Below are 21168 nucleotides of genomic sequence, written 5' to 3'. Positions count from 1 at the left end.
GGACTTAATGAAGGAGAAGCTGTGGTCTTCCTTTGAAGTAATTAACAAAAAAAGAAAGTTAAGGCCATAAAATTTTATCCATTCAGAATGTTATCAATTACTGACATTTACTGAGTTACCTACCATATCACAAGCACTGTGTTAAGTGCTTTACAAGCATTATTTATTTCAAACCCTATGAGTTATGTCCTATTACTATGCCTATTCTACAGGTGAAGAAACTAATTTATAAGTGATGAATGAACACCTATTTGAACTATGGTCTGGGTGAATCCAGACCCCCCATTCTTATCCACAATTAGTATAATCTCTCACAGGAGCTGAAAATAGATGAGTCACCAGAGGCAACCTGCTACTCCTATACACAACAATGCCTGTCGATGACATTCATTCCATTTTATAACATACATATTTTAAATAAATATTTTATTTTTCCATATGATTACAGTAAAGCGTGACTAAAGGTTCTATTAAATGCCACAGTCCAAAGATTCATTCTGCTTTAATTATAAGGGAAACATAAAAATTGAAACCTGAGTGGTAAACTTTAATGACAGACATTAAAAGAAAATTGCTTTTTAAGCTGAAAATGTTAAGTCTGTAGCTAACTACCTCAGATGAAATGAGAAAGTGCTCCTTGCTTTTTCACAAGGAAAAGTAAGTCTGAAAGTCAATACTATCCACTAAAATAGGGCTAGATCAGGTGGGTCCTAGAAAGGCTTAAGAGCAAATGCTGACCAGGGTAGAGCAGAATTACCCTACAAATACCTAGCCTTCGACACAATCACTTACCCAAAACCTTTTCCAAGTGTCCCAAACTTTATATTTTAATGATTAGAAAGTGCATGAGAAGAGACTTCCATTGAACATATACACCATCCTTTTCATTAAGGATTTGGGGAATCTGTCATTTTAGGCGAGCTGTACACCTGGACAGATACTCCCATTTCTGTACATATTTACACAATAAACCATAATGACTCATTACCAACATCCTCAGTGTTTTCCACTTGTTTTCCACTTTTCCCTCCTTTTAAAACTGAACTTAAGGCAATGTGCATAGAATTATGGTAAATGAACTTTAGTAGTAAGAGTTTAAAATTTAAGAAAAGAAAAACCCACAGGACACTTAGATGACTTGCCTCCTGGTTTTCCCATGAAACCTCAAATGGATATTTAAAGTGTATTCTTTTAATAGAGGTGGAAAAAAATTTAGTTCTCATAACTTCAATAATTTTTAAACAAGATATACGACTATGATATTGTGATTTATATTAAGATTAGATACAGATATTGATATATTTCGTCCATCTGTTTCTGGCACAGAACTAAAACCCTTAGAATTTCCTAAGTGATAAGAGAAATAAAGGTGAAATAGGTATCTTTTGTTATTCATATAATAAGCCTCTTTCAGTCACACCTAACTTTATGTTAACACAGTGACTCTTAGAAAGCCCCTAGGTAATTTAAGGCTGGGAACTGGTTGCTAGGGCAACCAATCTGATTAGTTAGAAGGTTGGAGCTTTTAGTTTCCCCCACCTCTGGGGAGGGGAGAGGGGCTGGAGGTTGAACCAATTATCAATGGCCAATGAGTTAATCAACCATGCCTACATAACGAAGCCTCCACAAAAACCCAGAAGGAGAGGCTGGGAGAGCTTCCAAGTTGGTGCACCTGGAGGTGTGGAGAGAAAGTCACACCTGGAAGTGCCCTTGTCCTTTCCCACATACCCTCCCCTAAGCATCTCTGCCATCTGGCTGTTCCTGAGTTAGATCCTTTTATAATAAACTGGTAATCTAGTAAGTAAGCTGTTGTCCTGAGTACTGAGAGCCACTCTAGCAAATTAATTGAAACCAAGGAAGAAGTCGTGCGAAACCCATTTAAAGCCCTTGGTCAGAAGCCCAGGTAACAACCTGGACTTGCGATTGGCAGTTAAAAGGTAGGGGCGCAGTTATACAGAACTGAGCCCTTAACCTGTGGGATCTCCAAGTAGACAGTGTCAGCACTGAGTTAAATTGTAGGACACCCCGCTGGCGTCTCAGAATTGCCTGGTGTGGGAAAAACTACCACACATTTGGGAACCAGAATACAGTAGTGTCAGAGTATTGCATACAGTGAGTGTAAAGGAAAACAAGAAAGTTTTGATTTGATTTTGATTCCATACAGCAGTATTAAAGCCAGGCATTGGCTTCATTTAAAAGCAAAGGTGGGACTTCCCCGGGGGTCCAATGGTCCAGACTTTGTGCTTCCAATGCAGGGGGTGCAAGTTCAATCCCTGTTTGGGGAACTAAGATCCCACATGCCACGCAGCGCAGCCAAAAAAAAAAAAAAAGAAAAGGTGACCAACCACAACAATTCATTCTCTGTCACACCATACGTCAACATTTCAAAATGGTAAAAATGCTCCTGAAATCTACGTTATCATTAATTTTTTAATTAAAAATCACAAAGACCCAGAAGACAAATATAACAAAAAGCAGCAATAGTTTCTCCAACAGCCTCTCATGATCTTAGCCACACTCCCAACCTACTTTTCACTATGATTCCTGCAGTGAATTCCACCAGGACATTTAGAATTTTTGCAAATTAAGTTAGAAGTACTTGTTCACCTCGATTCATCTCTGTGAATGGCTGTGTGGAACTCTAAATTTAAGTACAACTGCATTACTGTTCTCTGATTAGTGCAGAATAATTATTGGATTCATGGCAATGCCAAGCTAAATGACACTGCAAAGAAACCCTTTGTTTTCAAATAAATCAGTGGTTGGCTTTAGATAATGCTCTAAAGAATCTTATTCATGTAGTGTACCCTAGTTAAAATTGTAAAAGTTGAGAACAAAAACAAAAACTTCCACCTCTATTAAAAGAATAATCTTTATTTAAAGCTTTTCTTTCTATATGAATTTAATAGAACCATAGAATTTTAGAGGTAGAAGAACTTTGGGTAATTTACAGTCAAAGAAAATAAAGTCACTTGCTAAGGATCACTTCACAAGTTAGTGGCAGATCTAACTGTATAACCTAGGCCTTCTAAGTTCCCTAGGCTAGGCTACTAAATATTATAGAATGTTATGGACAAGTTAATATCAGCCAAAGTTTATCAAGTTCCTACTTTATGCCCTTAACTATGGTAGGCATTTTCACATCTATCACCTCTTCCCTAAGTCAGCTAAAAGATTTTAAAAGACTTAATAAAAGAATCACATCCACTCCTTTGGACATTGTGTTGCCAAAAGAGAATATGCCACATGAACTAAATGGAAAGAGGTAATTAAATTACTGCAATGACTATACTACTGAATAGGCTGTGTTCCAACAACACACTTCACTCTCAGGAATTTCCCTCCCAGAGGTAGATAAAGATTTAGAAAGCCTAGGAATGCATTTCTGGGTACCAGCCTCTCTGACAAGGACCAATAAAGACTTCTGCGGCTACCTCCTCCTCCTTCTACTTCTATACTTTTTCCACTATCACATTCTTTTTGATTCTTCTGTAGTTGTTGTCCGTTCTCCAATTAATGCTTTCTCCTGAACTGCTGTTCCCCGCAACCCCCTGCCACCATAATCTAGAAATGATGTAGCATTTCTCCTCTACATTCTGACCTGTTCCTTTTATCTACCTAGGCCAAATGGCCTTCCAAAATGGTCACTGTTAGAAGACAGGATTCATTAAATGAGGGATCACTCTTACTACAAATACAGTTTTTTTTAAAACAACAGTAAAATGTGGGGTTTTTTATAATTTCAAAACAATAGTTTATTTTTTAAATACAGAATAATTTCTATTTGTGCTACAAGGCAAAGTTGAATATTGTCTTACAAACACATGGTGCTAAAATGCCCAAGTATTTTTAGTTGAGGAAAATAATTTACTGGTATTCATATGTAGATACATTTTAAATTGCCTCTGCTAACTGGATCTCACATGGCCTCTCTACCATTGCAAATTTTGAAATGTGTATTTCATAGAATTCTTGGAGGTACGGATCAAATAATGTTACCATGAAATACAAGAAAGAAAATTTAACCGTTTACCAATTCTGGTTACCATGAAGATGCAGTACTATTTGTTACTTTTTTTGGAGCTGTCATCTCAACCACACATTAGCAAATAAACTTTTAATTCCTAACAAATAAGTTGATCAAACAGGAATGTTCATTTATTTGAGATGAGTCTCAATACAGTTTCAAAAACATTCCAGAGCACTTTACTAGCAAATCCGATCACATATAGACAAAAGAATCATGGACCTGAGAAAACAGCACTGAACTAAAGTTACATGTAAATTTAAAATTTGAAAGTAAATAATTTTCTAATTTAATTCTGTTTAAATAGCCCACTAAAACAACATTATAAGTTTGCATTTGAGTCTTTTATCTTGATAGCAAGTTTTCATATTTATACCAATATGAAACATTAAAATAATGTTTAAAAATATTAAGAGGAACAACCAGGAAAAAGATTAATAAGGAAAGAGAAGATGTAAACAACACCATAAATCAACTGGACCTAATAGATATCTCTGGAACATTCCTCCCAACAAAAGCAAAATACACATTCTTCTCAAGTGCACATAAAGCATTCTCTAGGATAGTCTATATATTAGGCCATGAAAAGGCCTCATTAAATTTACAAGGACAGAAATCATACAAAGTATGTTCTCAGAAAACAATGGATTTAAATTAGAGAGCAATAAATTATTAGAGAGATGCAAATCAAAACTACAGTGAGGTACCACCTCACACGGGTCAGAATGGCCATCATTAAAAAGTCTAAAAATAACAAATGCTGGAGAGGGTGTGGAGAAAAGGAAACCCTCCTACACTGTTGGTGGGAATGTAAGTTGGTGCTGCCACTGTGGAAAACGGTATGGAGGTTCCTCAGAAAACTAAAAATAGAATTACCATATGATCCTGCAATTCCACTCCTGGGCCTATATCCAGACAAAACTCTAATTCAAAAAGATACATGCAACACTATGTTCACAGCAGCACTATTCACAGTAGCCAAGACATGGAAATAACCTAAATGTCCATCTACAGATGAATGCATAAAGAAGATGTGGTATGTATATACAATGGAATACTACTCAACCATAAAGTAGAACAAAATAATGCCATTTGCAGCAACATGGATGCAACTAGAGATTATCATACTAAGTGAAGTAAGTCAGAAGGAGAAAGACAAATACCATATGATATCACTTACATGTGGAATCTAAAATATGACACAAATGAACCTATCTATAAAATGGGAACAGAATCAGGGACATAGAGAATAGACTAGTGGTTGCCAAGGGGGAGGAGGGTGGGAGAGTGTTGGATTGGGAGTTTGGGATTAGCAGATGCAATCTGGTGTATATAAAATGGATAAACAACAAGGTCCTACTGTATAGCACAGGGAACTATATTCAATATCCCCTAATAAATCATAATGGAAAAGAATATGAAAAAGAATGTATTTATATGTATAACTGAGTCACTTTGTTGTACAGCAGTAATTAACACAAAATTGTAATTCAACTATACTTCAATAAAACATAAATTTTAAAAAAATTAGGGAGCAATAACAAAAGGAAATTTGGTAAATTCACAAATATGTGGAAATTAACACACTCTTAAGTAACCAATGAGTCAAAGAAAGAAAATCACAAGAGAAATTAGGAAATACTTTCAAATGAATAAAAATGAAAACAAAAGATACCAAAAATTCCAGAATTCAGCTAATTTAATGTTTGGAGGGAATTTTATAGCCATGAATGCCTATATCAAAGGAAAAAAAATTCAGAATAACAGCCTAACCTTCCCCCTTAAGAAACTAGAAAAAGAAGAGAGCTAAACCCAAAGCAAGCAGAAGGAAGAAAGTCATAATGATTAGAGCAGAAATTAATGAAAGAGAATAGAAAAACAATAGAGAAAAATCACTGGAAACAAAAGTTGCTTCTTTGGAAAAAAACTTAACAAAATTGGTAAACCTTTACCTAGACTGATCGAGAATAAAAGAGAAAAGACTCATTACTAAATAAGGAATGAAAGAGGGAACAACACTACCAACCTCACAGAAGTAAAAAGAATTTTAAAAGAATACTATGAACAACTGTATACCAACAAATTAGATAACCAGATGAAATGAACAAATTTGTAGGAAGAAAAAAGCTACTGAAACTAAGTCAAGAAGAAATAGAACCTATCTGAGTATATACATAACAAGTAAAGAGACTGAATTAGTAATCTGAAAAAAAAAAAAAAGTCCCACAAAGAAAAGCCCAGGTCCAAATGGCTTCACTGGTGAATTCTACCAAATATTTGAAGAAGAATTAATATAAATTATTCACAAAATCTCCCCCCACCGCAAGAAAAAAGAAGAGGAAGGAACTAACAAGGCCAGTATTATCCTACCAAAACCAAATGAAGATATCACAAAAAAAGAAAGTTATAGATCAATATAGGTGCAAAAATCCTCAATAAAATACCAGCAAATCAAATTGAGCAACATATAAAAAGGATTATATACCATGATCAAATATGATTTATCCCAGGAATGCAAAGTTGGTTTATCATCTGAAAACTAATCAATGTAATACACTGTATTAACAGAATAAAGGACAAAAACCACACAATCATCTCAATAGTTGCAGAAAAGGCATTCGACAAAATCTAACACTCTTTAATTATAAAAGCATAAGAAACTTCAAACAGAAGAGAATTTCCTCCAACTAATAAGGGCATCTACAAATAAACCACAGTTAACATCACATGTAATGGTGAAAGACTGAATGCTCTTCCCCTGAGATCAGAAATAAGACAAACATATCAGCTCTCTTCATTTCTCTTTAACACTGAAGGTTCTAGCCAGAGCAACTAGGCAAAAAAAAAATTATAAAAGCCTTTCAGATTGATAAGGAAGACTAAAACTATCTCTCTGAGCAGATGATATGATCTTATATACAGCTGTCTCTTGGTATCCATGAGGGACTGGTTCCAGGAGCCCCTGCAGATACTGAAATTGGATGCTAAAGTCCCTTATATAAAATGGAATAGTACATGAATACAGTCCACCCTCTGTATCTGGGGATGTGAAACTCCCAAATATGGAGGGTTGACTGCATAAAAAATCCTAATGAATCCACCAAAAAACTATTTAAACTAACAAATAAGTTCAGCAAGAATGAAGAATACAAGATCAATATTCAAAAACTGTACTAATATAATGTTATATAAATTATACTCAATTAAAAAATCAATTGTATTTCTATACAGTAGTATGAGTAAACATTAAATGAATTAAAAAAACAATTCCACTAACAATAGCATCAAGAAGAATAAGATACTTAGGAATAAATTTTAACAAAAGAAGTGTAAGACTTGTACACTGAAAACTACAAGACATTGTTAAAAGAAATTATAGAAGGCCTTAATAAATGGAAAAACAAACAATGTTCATGGATCTGAAGACTAAAATATTGTTAAGATGGCAATACTCTCCAAACTGATCTACAGATTCAATGCAATCCCTATCAAAATTCCTTGCCATTTTTTCATAAATTGACAAGCTGATCCTAAAATTCATATGGAAATGCATTTGACCCAAAATAGAGTAATCTTGAAAGAGAACAAAGTTGGAGGACTCACACTTTCTGGTTCCAAAACTTACTACAAAGCCACACTAAGCTAAGATAACGCAGCGTGGCACTGGCATTAAGACAGAGCTTTCTACTTATATGCAGAATCTAAAAAATAAAATAAAAGAATGAATACAAAAAAATAGAAACAGTCTCATAGATACAGAGAACAAACTAGTGGTTACCAGAGGGAGAGAAGTGGGGGGCAGGGGAAAGATAGGGGAAAGGAATTAAGAGGTACAAACTACTAGGTATAAAATAAATAAGATACAGGATGTAATATAACTAATATTTTATAATAACTTTAAATGAAGTACAATCTATAAAAGTACTGAATTACTATGTTGTATACCTGAAATTAATATAACATTATAAATCAACTATACTTCCAAAAAAATTTTTTGAAGATGGATAGACTAAAATTGAGAGTACAGAAATAAACTTTTACATTTATGGCCAATTGATTTTCGACATGGATGCCAAGATAGCACAACTGAATATCCATGTGCAAAAGAATGAAGCTGGACCCCTACCTCACACCATAACGAAAAATTAACTCAAAACAGATCAACGATCTAAAAGTAAGAAATAAAACTATAAAGCTCTTAGAAGAAAACACAGTAGTAAATCTTTGTGACCTTGGGTTAGGCAATAATTTCTTAGATGAATGGCATGACACCAAAAGCACAAGTGACAGAAGAATAAATTAACTGGACTTCATCAAAACTAAAAACTTTAGTGCTTCAAGGGAAACCATAAGGAAAGTGAAAGAGAAAATCCACAAAATGGAAAAAATATTTGTAAATCATATAATGTGCATCCAAAATATGTAGAGAACTCTTACAATTCAGCAAAAAAAGAAAAATAACCCAATTAAAAAATATCTGAAAAGACATTTCTCCAAAGAAGGTTACAAATGATCAATAAGCACATGAAAGATGCTCAATATCATTAGTCATTAAGAAAATGAAAATCAAAACCTCAATGAGATACCACTTCACACCCACTAAAATGACTAAAGTCCAAAAAGACAGACAATAAGTGTTGGTGAGGATCTGGAGAAATGTGAACCCTCTTACCTTACTGGTGGGATTGTAAAATAGTGCAGACACTGGAAAACAGTTTGGCAATTCCTCAAAAAGCTAAACTGAGTTACACATGACCCAGCAATTCTGCTGCTAGCTATACACCCAAGAGAAATGAAAGCAGATGTCCATACAAAAAACTGCACATGAATATTCACAGCAGCATTACTAATAACAGCCAAAAAGTGGAAACAACCCAACTATACCATTAATAGATGAATGAATAAGCAAAATATGGTATACTGATAAAATGGAATATTTTTCAGCAATAAAAAAACATGAAGTACTACATGCTACAATGTGGATGGACCTTAAAAACATTATGCCAAGTGAAATAAGCCAGTCACAAAAGACCACATATCATAAGATTCCACGTTGCTTTTTTTTTTTTTTTTTTTTTTTTTTGGTCGCGGCTCAAGGGATATTAGTTCCCTGACCAGGGACTGAACTCCGGCCATAACAGCGAAAGAGCCAAGTCTTAACCACCGGACTGCCAGGGAATTCCCATAAGATTCCACTTTTTATGAAATATCTAGAATAGGCAAATCTATATATACAGAAAGTAGATTCATCATTGCCACAGGCTGGGGGGAGATGAGAACAGGTAGACAGGGAATGAGGGATGAGTGACCGCTGATGAGTCCAGGGTTTCTTTGGGGGATGATGAAAACGTTTTGGAATTAGATAGTGTTGAAGCCTGCACAATTCTGTGACTAAACCACTGACTTGTACACTTTAAAAAGATGAATTTAATGGCATATCAATTAAGTCTCAATAAAGCTGCTTTTCTCTTTAATGTATTAAGTGTAAGAGACTCCACTGTATGCTATGGGTTTATTCTGTCTTCTCCATTCACTTTCTGTGACATTTTAAACTTTTCTTGTCATTTGAATTTCCTGAGTATCTTTCTCAAAATCTTTGCCCAGAACATAAATATATTTTATTACATAACAGAATCATAGGAATTCAGACCTAAAATGTTCTTTCATTCCTACTTAGCTAACAAGAGCTCACTCCACTATCTGCCAAGACACAATATACTTGCATTAGCTAATACCCAACATAAATCAGCAAAATGATAGACTACCGGCTGATGGCTCTACTTCCAAGGATTAATATAAATAGGGCTGCTTATCACCATTAAGGGATTTCAGAATATGACAACAGCATTTGTCAGTGTTGGCAAAGTTCATTGGACACTGGTTGCTAACAGTACGAATTTGACAGCTCTGCAGATCAAACATAAGACATTCAAATTCTATAGGTTCAGAAAATTTAACATATCCAGCAATTAAATTTAGAATTTTAAGCACTTTTCTATTAGGGAAGAAATATACGATATTTAAAACATTTTCAGTCAGCTTCCTTCCTGAAGCCTGGCAGCAGTTTCTAGATTAAAACATTAATATCATCTCAGAACCATAAAGTAAAAATGAAAGGCCAGTTTTCAAAACTCATTTAACCATTGCCTCATCAGCAGATGGTAATCAGAGTTACCTGTAAATCAATTCTGCCTGTTCTTTCTGATAGGGGCTTTGAGGGGAGTCAGCCTTTACCCCCTTCTCAAAGGCACAGGGGATCCCCTGGTAAAGCCAGGTAGACCTGATCAGATCAGCTCTGCCCCATGTTGGCCACACATGGCCACCTTCAAAGCCTCACTAAACCCTAATTTGCTCATCTGTAAAATGAAACTACCACCTACACCACGGAGTTATTATGAGTATTTAATAAAATAAAGTCTCTAAAGCACCCGGCACATGGTAGGTACAAAATAAATATTAGAACTCTTTGCTCTTCAAAAACTACAAAAATCGTGCTGAACGAAACTATTTGGTTTAGCTTATACTGAAAAGAGCAGAATTATCTGAAAACTAAAAGTAAACCAACCTTTATTTTCTAAAAGCACCAAACCCACAGACATAATCTTTAAAACTACTTTTACAGTGGTTTATATATATATTCACCTGGTTAAAAAACAAAGAAAATATAAAAGAGACTCAGTGAAAAGTCTGCTTCCCACTCCTGTCCCCACCCACCCAGTTCTCATTACCCAATCCCCAAAATAGACAGAAACACTGTTAATCTTTTATGTATCCTTATTTATGCTTGGACAAAGCGAAAATATATTTTTTCTTGTTTTTCTACACAGAAGTAGCAACTTATATATATCATTCTGCATCTCAAAGACAAAATTTTATCCTAAAATGTTCCAATGAAAGTGTGAAAATGAATAAAGGAAACCTCATTTAAAATAGAAGCAAAAATAAACAAATGGGACTACATCAAACTAAAAAGCTTTTGCACAGGGCAGGAAACTATCAACAAAATGAAAAGGTTGCCTACTGAATAGGAGGAAATATTTGCAAACGATATATCTGATAAGGGGTTAATATCCAAAATATACAAAGAACTCATACAGCTCAACATCAAAAAACAGACAACCCAATTTAAAAATGGGCAGAGGACCCAAACAGACACTTTTCTAAAGATGACATACACATAGCCAACAGGCACATGAAAAGATACTCAACATCACTAATCATCAGTGAAATGCAAATCAAAACCGCAATGAGATACTACCTTACCCCTATTAAAATGGCTATCATCAAAAAGACAACAAATAGGGACTTCCCTGGAGGCGCAGTGGTTAAGAATCTGCCTGCCAATGCAGGGGACACAGGTTCAAGCCCTGGTCCGGGAAGATCCCACATTCCACAGAGCAACTAAGCCCATGCGCCACAACTACTGAGCCTGCGCTCTAGAGCCCGCAAGCCACAACTACTGAAGCATGCACGCCTAGAGCTCGTGCTCCACAACAAGAGAAGCCACCACAATGAGAAGCCGGCGCACCACAATGAAGAGTAGTCCCCGCTTGCCACAACTGGAGAAAGCCCGCATGCAGCAACACAGCCAAAAATAAATAAAATTAAAAAAAAAAAAGAAATGATGTTAATGTTAGTAGGAATTTGAAATAAAGGAAATCTATGGCAGAGACAAAAATCAAGGGGGAAAAGGGGCATAGTCTTATAAATCTCTTAAAAACTCTTCTCTGCTAAAATATTGGAGAATCTTAACTTCCATTAAATAAAAAAAAATCATTTCCTACAGACAAAAAAAATAAATGAAACCAAATATTCATGAGAAGACAGAGTGGGGGTAAAAGGAGATGAATTAGAAAAAAAGAAAGGTACTGATGTCGAAATGGGCTAAAAAATGTAAACTATGCACAACTATGTACACTTAGAACTACAAAACCAAGAACCATTTTTAAAAAATTATAGTATAATCTTAACTTCTGAGTGTTTATTAACAGTGGTCCAGGTTCAAATAAGCAAATAATACAGTGCTTTCATGTTTAAGCCATCATCAATTTTAGCACCATGTTGTTTGGAAGCAGAATAAAAATGTCTTTTCAAAACCTTTTTCATTCACGTTTATGAAAAAATAGGCCTTTACTCTCAGTGTAACCTAAGTAGCTATTGCCTTGGTACTGAGCTCCTCATAATGTTTGGCCCAAGCACCTTTACAGGTGAGCTGAAGTTGGTATGAAGTCAGCTACCTGGGCTTGATCCCCAACATGTACCTTTTGAGAGAGTCCCCAGGGACACCTTAATACTCCTGCAGTCAGCATTGTTTCTTCTCTAATTCCCAAGGATGGAAGGCTGATCTACATGTGCTTCTCACCAATACATTTCTCTGCTGATGAAAGTCTGGAAGAAAAGGGTTTGGAACCTTGATACACCATTTCTCAAAGACTGCTAACCTCTGTGTCAGATAACCTTCTTAGTCTTCAACTTACTTAAAAACAAAGAGATTGTTTTTAAGCCAGAGATCTAGAACTTCAGATGTATTTCTAAAGGAATCAGTGATTTTACCTAGAAGTGAGCTTTCAAGACCAAAGCACACTCTACTCAATCTAACATCTTCAATGGGGGAAAAAATAGCACAAAACAATGCTACTGCAGTGACATGAACCAAAAAACATATATATAAACGGTTTTAATTTTTATCATACATGCCAATGCTTAAGGAAAAACAGCTTATTTAGAGGCGAGAAGGTGGCTGGAGACTTCTGCGGAAATTTTGAAAGGAATTACTGGGTATTCTTAACCACTAGTTCTTTATAATATCTACCTTTCCTCCCAAACTAAAAGCTTTCCTTTTCCTTATTAAAGGCTTGTTCTTAACTGTATCACCATGATTAGTATCTTTTTTGCTCAAGACCAAAATGAAGAGAGTGTGATGGAGAAAGGAGAGAGAGAAATTTTCTTAAAGCAAAAGCTGGAAGAAGAGGAAAAAAGAATAAGGTTAAAAGGGGGACTAAGCTCTCAGAAAGTGGAGGAAAGCCACAAAAGGATATAAGAGAAAAGTGTGGGCGACAGCCTGTGCACATGTGCTGTGGGAGAAGAAAAAGGGCGTGGAGAGATTAGCCCAGACAGATGCTGTCTGGAAAAACTGGTGGGGTTAGTAACTAGAGAGTTGTATGCATGAAATTATACTAAATCAAGTGTTACTAACTCTGAGATAGCCTATAAGAGGATCACAAGAAACTTCAAGGTCACCTATTCCTACCATTGGAGGGAGCTTTGTTAAACCAATTACTTCAAACAACGTACTTGTCATTAGGAGACTATTTCAAAACATCTGAAGTTCAATTGTTCTAATTTTTAACTGAATTCAACACTTTTTCTCCGTTCAGGTCCATTATTTCTGCTTTTCCTTTAGTGATCATAATCTATGATATATGAATATTCTATCATTTCTCTTCTTAAATATCTTGTATTTTAGATGTACTTAAAATAAAATATTGACTGACCTCCATCAAAAGGATATATGCTTTTTGCTGATTTGAATGGATTTGTCCATCCACACACCCTCACCTCACCCCCTTTATGAGCAGTAGTATAAATTTCCAGTAGTGTTATCCAGATTTGGGGAATGGCAGGTGGCCAGGAAATATAGTAAAATAACTGGTTCAAAAGTGCCTGGAATCTATGACGTTGGTTGACTAAATAAACATGATTCTCTAACCAACAAAGCAAGCCCGCATAAGAGAAAAAATTTAATGTCATTGGAAATATGGATATGCACACACAAATGAAAGTTTAGAAGCATATACTCTAAAATGCTAATAGTGATTATTGAGTGGTAGGTTTACTGATGATTCTTATTTTCTCTTTTCTTCTTTGAATTTTTCTTAAAAATATGGTGATTTGGTGATTTAAATATTTTTTAAAAGATACAAAAGAACATAGAGATAATAGAAATACAAAATGGATAAATTATTATTATTTTTTTTCTTTTTGCGGTATGCGGGCCTCTCACTGTTGTGGCCTCTCCCGTTGCGGAGCACAGGCTCCGGATGCGCAGGCCCAGCGGCCATGGCTCACGGGCCCAGCCGCTCCGCGGCATATGGGATCCTCCCAGATCGGGGCACGAACCCGTATCCCCTGCATCGGCAGGCGGACTCTCAACCACTGCGCCACCAGGGAGGCCCCAAAATGGATAAATTATTAACTACAAAGTGGAATACTATGCAGCTGTCGAAACCAATGATGTAGCACTATAGATGTCCATGATAAAGAGTTAAATAAGAGATATAAGGACAAATTGTGTAGAATGAGTCCCATTTTTTAAAACTTCATGTATGTTTGCAGATACACAAGTTTATATAAGCATGGAGCAAAGTCCAGAAGGATATAAAAGCCCAGCAGTGGTTACCTTCATAGGTAAGATTACAGTGGAGAGGATTTATTTTTTAGTTCATACACTTCTCAATTGCTTGAATTTAAGGTATACCTTTTTAATTAAAAATAATATTTAGAAAACATGAGACAAAAGTAAAATTAAAATGAGAAAAAAGATGACATATAGTGTTTTCTTAGGAAACTAAGGATATGATTCCTATATTTCCTTTTAGCTGGTCATATATACAATATATATGTGCCTTAGATTATATGGTCTGTATCTTGGTCCTATATATATACATACATATATATATATATATATATATATATATTTGTATATGTGGATGCTGAGTTGGAAAACAGATTAAGTTAACTTTGATCTATTTTTATTTATTTTTTTAACATCTTTATTGGAGTATAACTGCTTTACAATGGTGTGTTAGTTTCTGCTTTATAACAAAGTGAATCAGCTCTACATATATGTATATCCCCATATCTCTTCCCTCTTGCATCTCCCTTCCTCCCACTCTCCCTATCCCACCCCTCTAGGTGGTCACAAAGCACCGAGCTGATCTCCCTGTGCTATATGGCTGCTTCCCACTAGCCATCTATTTTACATTTGGTAGTGTATATATGTCTATGCCACTCTCTCACTTTGTCCCATCTTACCCTTCCCCCTCCCCGTAGCCTCAAGTCCATTCTCTAGGAGGTCTGCATCTTCATTCCCATCTTGCCCCTAGGTTCTTCATGACCTTTTGTTTTTTTGTTTTTTAGATTCCACATATACGTGTTAGCATATGGTATTTGTTTTTCTCTTTCTGACTTACTTCACTCTGTATGACAGACTCTAGGTCTATCCATCTCACTACAAATAACTCAATTTCGTTTCTTTTTATGGCTGAGTAATATTCCATTGTATATATGTGCCACATCTTCTTTATCCATTCATCTGTTGATGGACACTTAGGTTGTTTCCATGTCCTGGCTATTGTAAATAGAGCTGCAATGAACATTGTGGTACATGACTCTTTATGAATTATGGTTTTCTCAGGGTATATGCCCAGTAGTGGGATTGCTGGGTCGTATGGTAGTTCTATTTTTAGTTTTTTAAGGAACCTCCATACTGTTCTCCATAGTGGCTGTATCAATTTACCTTCCCACCAACAGTGCAAGAGGGTTCCCTTTTCTCCACACCCTCTCCAGCATTTATTGTTTGTAGATTTTTTTTTACATCTTTATTGGAGTATACTTGCTTTACAATGGTGTGTTAGTTTCTGCTTTATAACAAAGTGAATCAGTTATACATATACATATGTTCCCATATCTCTTCCCTCTTGCATCTCCATCCCTCCCACCCTCCCTATCCCACGCCTCCAGGCGGTCACAAAGCACTGAGCTGATCTCCCTGCGCTATGCGGCTGCTTCTCACTAGCTATCTACCTTACGTTTGGTAGTGTATATATGTCCATGCTTCTCTCTCGCTTTGTCACAGCTTACCCTTCCCGCTCCCCATATCCTCAAGTCCATTCTCTAGTAGGTCTGTGTTTTTATTCCTGTCTTACCCCTGGGTTCTTCATGACGTTTTTTTCTTAAATTCCATATATATGTGTTAGCATATGGTATTTGTCTTTCTCTTTCTGACTTACTTCACTCTGTATGACAGACTCTAGGTCTATCCACCTCATTACAAATATCTCAATTTCGTTTCTTTTTATGGCTGAGTAATATTCCACTGTATATATGTGCCACATCTTCTTTATCCATTCATCCGATGATGGACACTTAGGTTGTTTCCATCTCCAGGCTATTGTAAATAGAGCTGCAATGAACATTTTAGTACATGACTCTTTTTGAATTATGGTTTCCTCAGGGTATATGCCCAGTAGTGGGATCGCTGGGTCATATGGTAGTTCTATTTGTAGTTTTTTAAGGAACCTCCATACTGTTCTCCATAGTGGCTGTACCAATTCACGTTCCCACCAGCAGTGCAAGAGTGTTCCCTTTTCTCCATACCCTCTCCAGCATATATTGTTTCTAGATTTTTTGATGATGGCCATTCTGACCGGTGTGAGATGATTATCTCATTGTAGTTTTGATTTGCCTTTCTCTAATGATTAATGATGTTGAGCATTCTTTCATGTGTTTGTTGGTAATCTGTATATCTTCTTTGGAGAAATGTCTATTTGGGTCTTCTGCCCATTTTTGGATTGGGTTGTTCGTTTTTTTTTTATATTGAGCTGCATGAGCTGCTTGTATATTTTGGAGATTAGTCCTTTGTCAGTTGCTTCATTTGTATATATTTTCTCCCATTCTGAGGGTTGTCTTTTGGTCTTATGGTTTCCTTTGCAGTGCAAAAGCTTTTAAGTTTCATTAGGTTGCATTTGTTTATTTTTGTCTTTATTTCCATTTCTCTAGGAGGTGGGTCAAAAAGGATCTTGCTGTGATTTATGTCTTAGAGTGTTCTGCCTATGTTTTCCCCTAAGAGTTTGATAGTGTCTGGCCTTACTATTTTTATTTTAAAAACAGGGAGGTAAATAACTAGAGTAATGAAGTTCCTTCTCATTTTTCAACTCAAGCAAGCAATCAATCAGTTCCTTAGTGAAGCCCCACTGTACCTGAGGACTTTTCATCCAGCAGTCTGTAGACTGGCTAGTCCACCAGTGAGCCTAATTTTGTATATGAATATACTATATATGAAGTTCATTTTACCTACAGGAAAAAAAATGTTTGGTATAGACTGGCATAGCAAATACATCAGGACTCTGAATGGAAGAAATGAACCCAAACCACATTCATTACTAGATGCTTTGTAAACATAATGTCATTTATTTAAAATCACAGAACAGTGAAAAGAATGACATCATTATCTCAACATTATAGTCATTCTCCAAAAAGAGCAAGCCTTTAAAAAGGTACAAAATCCAAGCCTTTCCTCATCCCTACTCTCAAGTTAAAAGCCACTAAACCAGCTCTCTACATTTTAATTATCTGCAAACAAACTCATTTTGCAGCCTGAAGAAACAGCTGCCTATAATGACATTCCTACACGTGGTGGTACAAAGGAACCCTGCCCGCCCATATCATATACCAAGAGATGTTTCTATGATCCCATATAGGTGATCCCATATAGGTCTTCCCTATATTCATGGCCCGGTGGAAGGAGGCAAAGCAGCCCTCTGCAACATCTCTTACTTCACCCACACATCTCCCATTTTCCATCTTACATAGTATCAATCTCTTACCCTACCACAATTCCCCTTACATAACAACCCTTCTTTCACTCACCCCCAATGCCCACACAAGGAAAACAGATTTTGGTGTTGAATAATATCAACAGAAGAAATAGTGGCTACAAAGAGAAGAACTAAGGCAGGTTTTCAGGACCCACAGGAAACAGGAAAGGCCCTGAGAAATTGGACAAGGGCAAGAATATTGTACACTGCCCTAATTCCCTTTGAAAACTCCCTGGCTCAGCTTCAGACAGGCAATAACATTTGACTGGTTGATGCTCTGAGTTAGCCTCCGATATCGGATCTCCATGTTGTCTTCTTCAGCAATGACAATTAACTCAAAGTTAGTATGGAGTTAAAATTACTGTGACATGAACTACAAGATGTAGAATCGGCACCACCTTTCCCCATGAAATGTTTTAAAAAGTGACATGAGGGGCCTCCCTGGTGGCGCAGTGGTTGAGAGTCCGCCTGCCGATGCAGGGGATACGGGTTCGTGCCCCGATCTGGGAGGATCCCATATGCCGCGGAGCGGCTGGGCCCGTGAGCCATGGCCGCTGGGCCTGCGCATCCGGAGCCTGTGCTCCGCAACGGGAGAGGCCACAACAGCGAGAGGCCCACATACCGCAAAAAGAAAAAAAAAAAAAAAAAGTGACATGAGAACAAAGATTCCACTATAAGGAATGCAATAGGTAAAGGAAAACAGAGACACGGAGTCCCTTAAAATAATGTGGGAGCTGTTTCTGTCAGGAATAACGTGTTACATAATTTGAGTTTCATGGATCAGCAGTTTAGTCAGTAATTTACATGAATTTTTTTAAAAGAGAAAAAAAAAAAAACCCAACCCTGAGGATTGGAAAAGGTAAAATGGTTTCTGAAACAAGGCAGATTTCAAAAGTATTTTATTCCACCCACACACAGAAGAAGGCTGACAGGCAGATGACTCGGTCTGGCTTCATTAAGGGTTTCCTACCATCTAGTATCCCTCATGGGAAGGGCCACTCCATCTCTCGTTTTTCTCAATAGCCCTTCCCAATTCCTCCCACTAGGTAATGGCCATATTGACCTCTGTCATTGAAGGTTATCCATCTGGAGGTAACATACTTTAGGATACAGAGAGTTATATTTGAAGGATAAAAAGTTGAGGGATTTTTTTTGTTGTTGTTGTTTTTTAAAAGACCCTTTATATTAAAGTAATTGCAGTACTTCAAAGAACACAGTAGTGATGTCAGACACTTTAAAAAAATTACAATACCTATGGTCATCGTATGTGAACTTGATCATAAATCTAGATAGCTGAATCATTTCACTTACACTGAAAACCTACAGTGATTTGTAGTCCTTAAAAATGACCTTAAATGAGCAGGGAGAGACAAGAAAGCTGTCAACACAAACACGAAATCTATGTGTCCAATCGAAACTCTCTCCAATTCAGAGGAAAAAAGTAGGATGCTTGAGAAAGGAAAAAAAATAACAAACCTATTTGTTTTTTCAAAAACCAGACATGAGGGACTTCCCTTGTGGTCCAGCGGTTAAGACTCCACGCTCCCAAAGCAGGGGGCCCAGGTTCGATCCCTGGTCAGGGAACTAGATCCCGCATGCTGCAACTAGAAGATCCTGCAGGCTGCAAGGAAGATCCTGCGTACTGCAACTAAGACCCCACGTAGCCAAATAAATTAATTAAAAAAAAAAACAGAGATGCTAAATCCCAAGAAATGAGTCCAAAGGGCATTCCATCTCATCCCTTTTGTAGAAAATGTTGTAGCAGATACTGTTTGAAATAACAGAGAAACGTTGAACTAGGCCTGGCAATCTCTTAGGTACAAATCAACTATGGGGTTTGAGAGGCATAATGTTTTGAAATAGCAAGGAATCTGAAGTCATTGGGAATCATTTATTCCACAAATGTTTATCACAGGCTGGCATGTGCCAGACACTGTCCACACACCTGCTCTCCATTCAAGCTCTGCCTGTTACCAGCTGTGCATCCTGGAAAAAGCATTTTAATAATTCTGTCCCTCCGTTTCCTCATCTGTAAAAACAGGAATAAAAAATGGCTACCAACCTCACAAGGACCCTCTGAAGAGCAAATAAGTATACCTGGAAGGACTCTGTAAACCATGAAAGTGTTCGTTGTCATTTGGCTGAATTGAATTGAATTCATCAATGTCTGTGTGCCATAAATTATATCAGAGGAAAGTGAGCCTTCCTGCTTCTAGGAGACACTTCATAATCTTATTAAATAAGGCTTAGAGTGTCATTTAATCATCTCCCTGGAAATTTAAATATGTGAAACAGAGAGAGAAAGGTAGTATGACGTGCAGATTTTGACATTAGATTCATAATCACCATAATGACAAGAACTGTGTTTGTTTTATTCACCATTTTGGGTCTCAATCTGGCCACCAGGCCAAGGCACTCATTTGAAGAGGACACTTAATCCTGGAAAATATTCTCTCTACATATTTGCAAATCACAAAATGGTTACCTAGAAGGTTGATCCATCAACTCAATGTTACCTGCAGCAAATGGCAGTAAAATTACAAAGCATTATTTGTTACATTGATGTGTTCAAACAAAAATGTTCTATTTTATGGTACATTTCAAGTTCAATCTGACCCTAAAATATAAGCTACAGTCAAATAAATTGTCAAACACATCGGGAAGGAAACAAAATTAGCCTCAGTGCAGTGGCACTTGAAGAAAGGGGGAAGTTTTGGTCTCTCCAGAGTTAGCTAAGGATGGGCACTACGGCCGATGAGCAAGACCATGTTACGCAAGATGCTAGGGATGTGGCCAGAGATCTGCAAGGAAGAGGTCTCACTCCCGTGGCTCCAGACTCCCTTCCCCCAGGGAGGGGAGGGGTGGTGGCTTGCTTACAGGACTGGAAGCAGAGAGGGCCAGAAGGCACACCCAGTCCTAAAATATGGCTGAAACTTCCTCTAATGTTCTTAGCTCTTGCAGTGACATTCAGGGAACTGAAGTATGCATAGCCTCTTCATTGTTAGAACTGCTATAATTTAACATTTTGAGTTAATAATTTGAGTTAATATTTATAAAGCACTTAGAAAGAGCCTAACACATGTAAGAGCTATCTAAGTGTTTGATAAATAAATAAAGCACTTCCCAGATTGGCCAGGTGAATTATCAACCTAGTGACAAAGTAGAGAATCAAAATACACAACGGTCTACTATTTTTTTTTACCTTGATAAAGCTTTGGAAACTGTCGTGCTCTGTATTTATTCCTGCACCTCAAGTGTACCCTACAGAGTCTTGTGCAGAACTGAAATTCTAATCACGGTTCAGAGGTCACTGCAAAATTAAATAATGAAAGAGTTAAGTCTCAAGAGATGAATTCTCTTTTCTGCCTTTCCAAGTAACCACCACTGAAAAGGACAGAATCTAAAAATCTCAAAGCCTTTCTAGACGGCACATACCAACGCTAATGTGGGGATCAACAGAGCCAGATGCACTTTAAAAGGCATAGAAGGGGTTCAAATCACAGGGAACGTAAAGAGCAGCCACGCACGGAAGTCGCAGACTAC

General features: G+C 36.8%; 1 protein-coding gene across 20 annotated transcripts in view; it reads right to left on the bottom strand.

The window, feature by feature from the left end:
* The window catches only part of SGK3 (serum/glucocorticoid regulated kinase family member 3), a 122263-nt gene that overhangs the window by 100080 nt on the left and 1015 nt on the right, over nt 1–21168 (bottom strand). For 3 of the 20 annotated variants that reach the window (XM_060116539.1, XM_060116547.1, XM_060116548.1), the window contains exons 2-3: nt 20828–20935; nt 12289–12415 (exon numbers count right to left, since the gene is read on the bottom strand). The exons of 13 other annotated variants lie outside the window; for them this stretch is intronic. The gene's annotated coding sequence lies outside the window, so the exon portion shown is untranslated. The remainder of the gene's footprint in view (nt 1–12288; nt 12416–20827; nt 20936–21168) is intronic. 4 more of the 20 variants (XM_060116559.1, XM_060116536.1, XM_060116545.1 and 1 more) reach the window with 2 other exon arrangements.

Source organism: Mesoplodon densirostris, chromosome 13 (assembly GCF_025265405.1).
Source record: "Mesoplodon densirostris isolate mMesDen1 chromosome 13, mMesDen1 primary haplotype, whole genome shotgun sequence".
Taxonomy (NCBI): domain Eukaryota; kingdom Metazoa; phylum Chordata; class Mammalia; order Artiodactyla; family Ziphiidae; genus Mesoplodon; species Mesoplodon densirostris.
Note: the sequence above shows the minus strand (reverse complement) of the source record. Positions and strands in the feature narration are given on the sequence as shown.